The sequence below is a fragment of the Pinus tabuliformis genome, chromosome X (assembly GCF_031772625.1).
Source record: "Pinus tabuliformis cultivar Carrire ecotype Pingquan chromosome X, CPIR1, whole genome shotgun sequence".
NCBI lineage: Eukaryota > Viridiplantae > Streptophyta > Pinopsida > Pinales > Pinaceae > Pinus > Pinus tabuliformis.
The window spans coordinates 583612027-583618366 of NC_142308.1; positions in this window are offsets into that span (position 1 = coordinate 583612027).

Here is a 6340-nt window from a genome sequence, read left to right on the forward strand (position 1 = left end):
AAAACTGAAGGACATAATCCCTTACAGATCCACAACCTAAAGGGAAATTTTCTTTCTTACTAGCGTTCCTAGAAAGTCAAGCCAACAATTGAAGGCCAATTGAATCTCCTGGTAGGGGTATGGTGAGATAAGACTGGGGAGTGGGGGGGGGAGCCTATTGCGTGCCTTTAAAAAACCATATCTAGCCTAATTAAAGTTCCTAACACTGTGGCTGAATAACTCACCCACAAATGCTAACATAAGTTATGATATGGGGTTTGGTGGTGTCGATAGAGGACCACGCCCATCCTCATATCCCTTGTGGATCAAGGCTGGGGGACAATGCCCATCACCCTCAAATATGGAGGAAGTGGCACAACCAACTGAACCTCCACTTGACATAATGAAATGATGCCATGAGAGAGTACAGAAGTGGAGGACAAATCCCCTCACCCTCAAAGATGGAGGAAGTGGCACAACCAATCAAACCACCACTAGATAGATGAAAAGATACGTGATTGGATGGGGGGATTTCCCATACTTTTCTTTTACTTAGCAAGGTGTAAAGTAGGGGGTTGACACTCTCTTAGGTACATGAAGAGATGCGATTAAATCATAACAAAAGAAAATAAAGAAAAAAGAGAAAGATGAAATAAAACCTACAACGGAGAAGGAAATTATGAGGGGGGTAAAGAATCCTCTGGATGTAGGCAATAGAGTGCTAAAAGATGGATGTTTAGCTCAAATAGTGCCGGAGTTTGTGACTGAGCCTATGCTCAAATATTTGGGTGCCATTCCCTATATTGATGTGTTGAGGCCATTGGTTTGTGTGTTTTATCCTTGGGTGGTCAGTGGGAGGCTCAAATAGGTGAGTGGTTTACTATGGTGCTCATTAAAAAAGAATAGTTGATATTCCACTAGGATAGTATACTCCAACAACTAAGTTCTTATCCAAGCCTTTGTTGTGAATCCCCTAAGTAAGAAACCCCTCAAAATATGGATCCAGCTTGGGGGTGGTCAGTTGCAAGAAATTTGCAGTGTAGCTAGCCTATGGTTGGGTGGAGAGTGGAAGTCCCTTCTTCAGTTTCCAACCACCTTAACATATCCAGATAAGTATAGTTGCTTATGTAAATTTTATTTATGGACTGTGGCATTCTGTGCTGTCTATCTAGTGAAAATCTTATGTCGACTATTTGAGGTTCATCGTTATATGGTTGAAATGAATGCTTGAACTATGTGGTTTATTTTCACATTTATGATTTGAAGGATATTTTGTATGTCTATGTCTGACTTCCTGGAGTTCACTTAGGATTAACCAACTATATTATAAGTCTCCAATCATAGTGAATAATGGAACTAGGTAATTCACTACCATATTCATAATCTGTAGGTTATATAAAACACTATGAATTGATTGTATACTTGGATTGTTCTTGGGTGTATTCAATTCATGAATAATGGGATTAACTATGTGTCATGCTTACTCTCTTCTTGACAACAATGGCTTATGAATTAAATAAATCAGACTACTTAATGGAGTTGTGATGTTTAAGGATAATATGTAACTTTCCTTTTGTAGTTATGTAATTATATTCCATATTTATGTGATTAATAGAGCATATATGTTTATGAGGATGAGTTTAAACATATCACAATAGGAAAATAAATATAGATTGTTTTATATGCTTCTCCTTTGATATGGATTATGTGAAATGATATTTGGAGCCATGCTCTTTCTCATATTCTGTATTTGGCATATTTTGGGCCTCCATTATGCCCCTTTTTCTCATTCCGGGTCAATAATTCAAAGTTCATGGTCTTAGATCCTTAGGCCATAACTTGCAGAAATTTGGTTTTCTCACCCATGCACTAAAACTTGCAAAGCGATATGAAAAAGGGGAGATCGACCACTGTCACCACCAATTTCTTAAATCTTGAATTCCTGCAAACAGATGGTGAACTAAAAGATATGAACATTCACGTCTACTGACACAAAGATATCTATCTCATGTTAGATCTGTCTATTGGATCGCCTGGTGGAAGTGTTGTAAACCTCTGTGAATGAGGCCAATGAGAACGTGCGCTGGTTCGATAGTGGAATCTGGCCCAGTGTAACCTCGCCACTAGGACTTGGAATAAATAAGTGAAGCCCATATGAAGGGCCTGAATTCATGCTAGTGGTTTCACCCCACACTTAAAGTAGATTAGAACTCCTTTTAAATGGGGTGAATCACATTGATTGGCCCATACACACGAAGAGTGGTATCACCTTTTTGTTCATGAGGTTTGAGTTAAACTATTTGTAAGGTAGCTAGGTGAAATCTATGACTGTCTCAGATCAAGGGACTTTGCACAAAGTACAATGGATGATGCCATTAGAACTTAGACCTCATATCTTGGCATTTTCCATTTGAGGTTGGAGTAGAGGTGTTATAGACATTTTTGTGCCTTACAACTATAAGCATGAAATGTCCATAATTCAAGGGATCCAAAGTCCCTAAACATGTTGTTCCTACCCCTAGAGGAACAAGGCTAACAAACCACAACAATTCACAGAATTTCTCCACCAGAAACTGCTCAAAAACAAGTCAATTCAGGATCAATTCAGAAGCTCCACTAGCTGCCTGCGTTGAAATGCAGAGGCTACACTGGCTAGTTGCATTGCAACGCAGGTGGAAGCACTACCAGGGTGCGCTGAGCGGGAAATGACAAATGGCAGGGTCCTTTGTGCGAGGTGTAAAGACTGTGGAAGCTTCCAGAATCTTCCTCCATGACACTTGCCTTGATGAGTTAGACTAAGTGATGAGTAAGAGGCTCTTAGTCTCCAAGTGGAAGCAAGAACTGACAGAGGGAGAGGACACTAGTCAGATCTCAAGCTGACTCATCCTCTCTCCAAACATCTATATATGGATCTCTCCTCCATGAGATCCAGGAGGCTATAATTTTGTTATTGCAAAGAATTGCTGTTGGTTTGAGATTGGAATCATTGGGTGCTTAATGCTTTGAAGGGAGGTGAAGAAAGGATTTCATTCGCTGGGAGGTAGATGCTGGATTGGAACTCTCTTGGTTGTATCTCCTCCTAAACCTTGTTATTCATCAATAAAGCTATCTTGGTTTCTCCTATATACTGATGTATCTTTGATGTATGATTGCATTAGTATGTTTAGTTTATTTCTAATCCTGAACTAGTTATGAATGTGAATCTGTCTTTGTGTAGTGTTCTCTTCTTGTTATCTTGTAGGAACCTGTTGAAGCTGGGCGAGCGAGAAGGCAAGTAGCTGGGAACTCTCAAAGAGAAGAGAAACCGGATCGAGGGACAAACGGAAGACACCGGTTAGTCCATCCATCTCTCTTCATTCTTAATTCATAAAGGAAGAATACTAGAATAGTTGTTTCTGTTTGTTGCTAAGGCACTGTCACACCTTAGGTGGATAGGATCGTCCTGCATAGGCATTTTTCCCCACAACAAATTGGTGACTCCGCTGGGGAGATCTGTTTAGTCATTTTATTTGTGTTTCTATCATTGTTTGTTTCATAGACTCAACAGCAGCAATCAAACTGCATCTGCTATTTTCAGATGCAAAGTAGACAGTTGCTGCTTTGATCCAATCACTGGATTTATCTATGACCTGAACAATGGACTCACAAATGATTTGATGATCCTTTGTGATAGATCTTAGCCCTCCTTCAAATCATCCCTTTGATTGTACCTTGCTTGTTGCTTTTATTTGGCCTGAAACCGTAGATTAATCAGCAAACCGTGACCCAGAACCCAGAGAATAACTCTCGTTTCTGCTCCAGCGCAGGCTCTGTGAAGAGACTCTGCATTTCAACGCAGTTCTCGTGAAGGCTACCTACGTTGCAATTCAGTTTCTCTGTTATACAGGTGCGCTGATCCAACTTAGGCCTTGTGCAGCTGGGGTTCTCTGCTTTGTTTTGCCTTGTTTTGATCTCTAATTTCTACAGCCTGTAACCAGCATAGGTACCTGTCTGATAACTCCTTTTCTCTGCTTAAATTCCACCTCCTTTTGTACAAAAAGACTGTGAGTGTTTTTATGTGTTTGTGGCGTCATTTACAGTTTTCCTTTGCAAGAGTGAAATAGTCATCCTGTAGCCCTTGATTCAGATCTGTTGATTGTGATCTTAGGAGAGAGTTCATTGGCTGATTGACAGTTGATTATACGTTTACTTTTGCTTTTGGTTTGAGTTTGTCTCTTTTAAGTGTCGAAACAAGTGTTCATTTCGAAAGTCGTAAAGTGTTGTATTCTCTTCTACCCTTTCTGATTTCGAAAAAGTAAACTTGTTTGTATTTGTCATTTAAAAGCAAATTCAAAGTTGTACAAAAAGCTTTCTTTTTAGGCATCAATATTAAGAGAGCGGAAAACAAACACCTGCATTGTGCATTTGCATCTTGATAGTTTGCATGCTTGATTTAGGAAAAGTGCATTTAGAGTGTGCTGGTTGCTCTTTGAGAAAAGATGGTGTCTTTCTTTTCCCTTTGTAGCTAGGATTTTCATTGTTGAAAAAGAGATAAAATTTGCTTATCATCTTTTAGATTGCATTTAGGAGTTGTATCTACATCTCGTGGTGAACCTCAAAAGGCAAACTTCTAAGAAAGATCAACATAAAATAAACTTAATGAACTTAATAACGCTTTGTAACATAACGCACAACATAGAGGTCTAGGCTAGAGACGTGTTCCGGCGTCGTAAAACCTGGTATTTGTTGGCCTCGCTGATGGTTGGGTGATTCCTCCTGAGGGACCAAAAGTGCTAGTACGGATTGTGCTCCCACGTACCGTCGCGTATATATTGGGAGACCCCTATAGGCTTAAAACCTTTATCCTTAGGAAGCCGTGTCGACCGCCCTACTGATCGCAATGCACCGAACACAGCATTCGGGAAGATTGACTGCCGTACCGTAAAACGTATTCTGCAGTTTTGTGATTGGTTTGGCACACCCTCTACCTAGATCTCTAGAGCAGTTCCTTTTGGCCTTTTTTAGACTCTATAACAGAAAAAGTCCATCCGAGCATTTGTCACTTCGGGCTCGTTAAAACATCGAAGGAGACTAGAGTCATCTTTTGCTTTTTCTCGACTCTTTAAAATTGAAAAAGCAGGTTGTGTCTAAGCGTCGTTAAAATTTATTTTAAACGGAATAATCATCACCATTCCCTCGTTGATCTTCGAAGTTAGTCTCTTTTCATCGTAAGTTCTTGTAGAATCGCTAGAAAATGTTTTGGATAGACTAGATATGTCCGAACAACCATCGACATCCAGGACTGTGTCATCCGACACAGTAGCAACAGAGCCTCCTGTTTCTACCCCAACGATGTTCGATGGTATACCATCTGTCCCGGCAAGTTATCAACAACAAGCTGGAGTCCCATCAGGGATTGCTTCGACGACATGGTTAGTTCCTATTTCTTCATCCGGATTATCATCTGGTATTTCTTATGTTGAAACTCAACAAATTGATCCAATGTGTCTTCAAAGGCCAATCTTCCCTTTAAGTACCGGATTGCCACCATATGGAGGGCAGTATGCCTTTTCATTGTTCCCTCCCGGAGAACAACCATATGGGAGTTTACAACAAAGTTCAGGTCAAACTGGAATTACATCCAGTGGTTGGGTACCAATACTGCCTCAGCAACCAAGGGTTGCATATTCAATGCAACCAGTCCACCCTGTGTCGAATATTCCCACTATACCTGGTATGGTGATTGCATCGCAAGTACAAGCGCTACCTGTTGTATGTCAACCCCAAGTTTCTCAGGTTGCAATACAACAACCTCTTGTCTCGACAACTCAATCACAACCTCAGGTTAGTGCCTCCTTATCTGGAGCGACTCAGGCTCAAACAAGTACTATGACTCCTCATCTTGGTCAATCATCCAGTATTGGACAACAGCAAATGGTCCAACAACCAGGGCTGGTTCAATCTCAACAACCGCAATTCCAGCAATCATATCAAGGACCTGAGCAACAAGTCTTTGTAAGTAATGGGCAACTGCATTTCCAAAGCGGTCATCAACAACCATACTATAATGGTTATGCCCATCAACCTTGTCAAAGTTGCCAGCATCAAATACATTATGCTGGTATGCAAAGACCCATTGCTCAGGCGATTCCATCTTATCCTGGGTATGCTTCGCCTAACCTAAATCAACAGTTGCCCTTTGTAGCAACTCTAGAATTACCAGATCTAAACCGGCTGACGAATGATCCAATTGCTTATGCCCCTTGGTGGCCAGCGATTCCACATAAACTTCCGTCGGATATTCCTAAATTTAATGGAAATCCGGGTGAAGATCCGTCGAATCATGTGATGACATTTCATCTGTGGTGTTCATCAAACACCC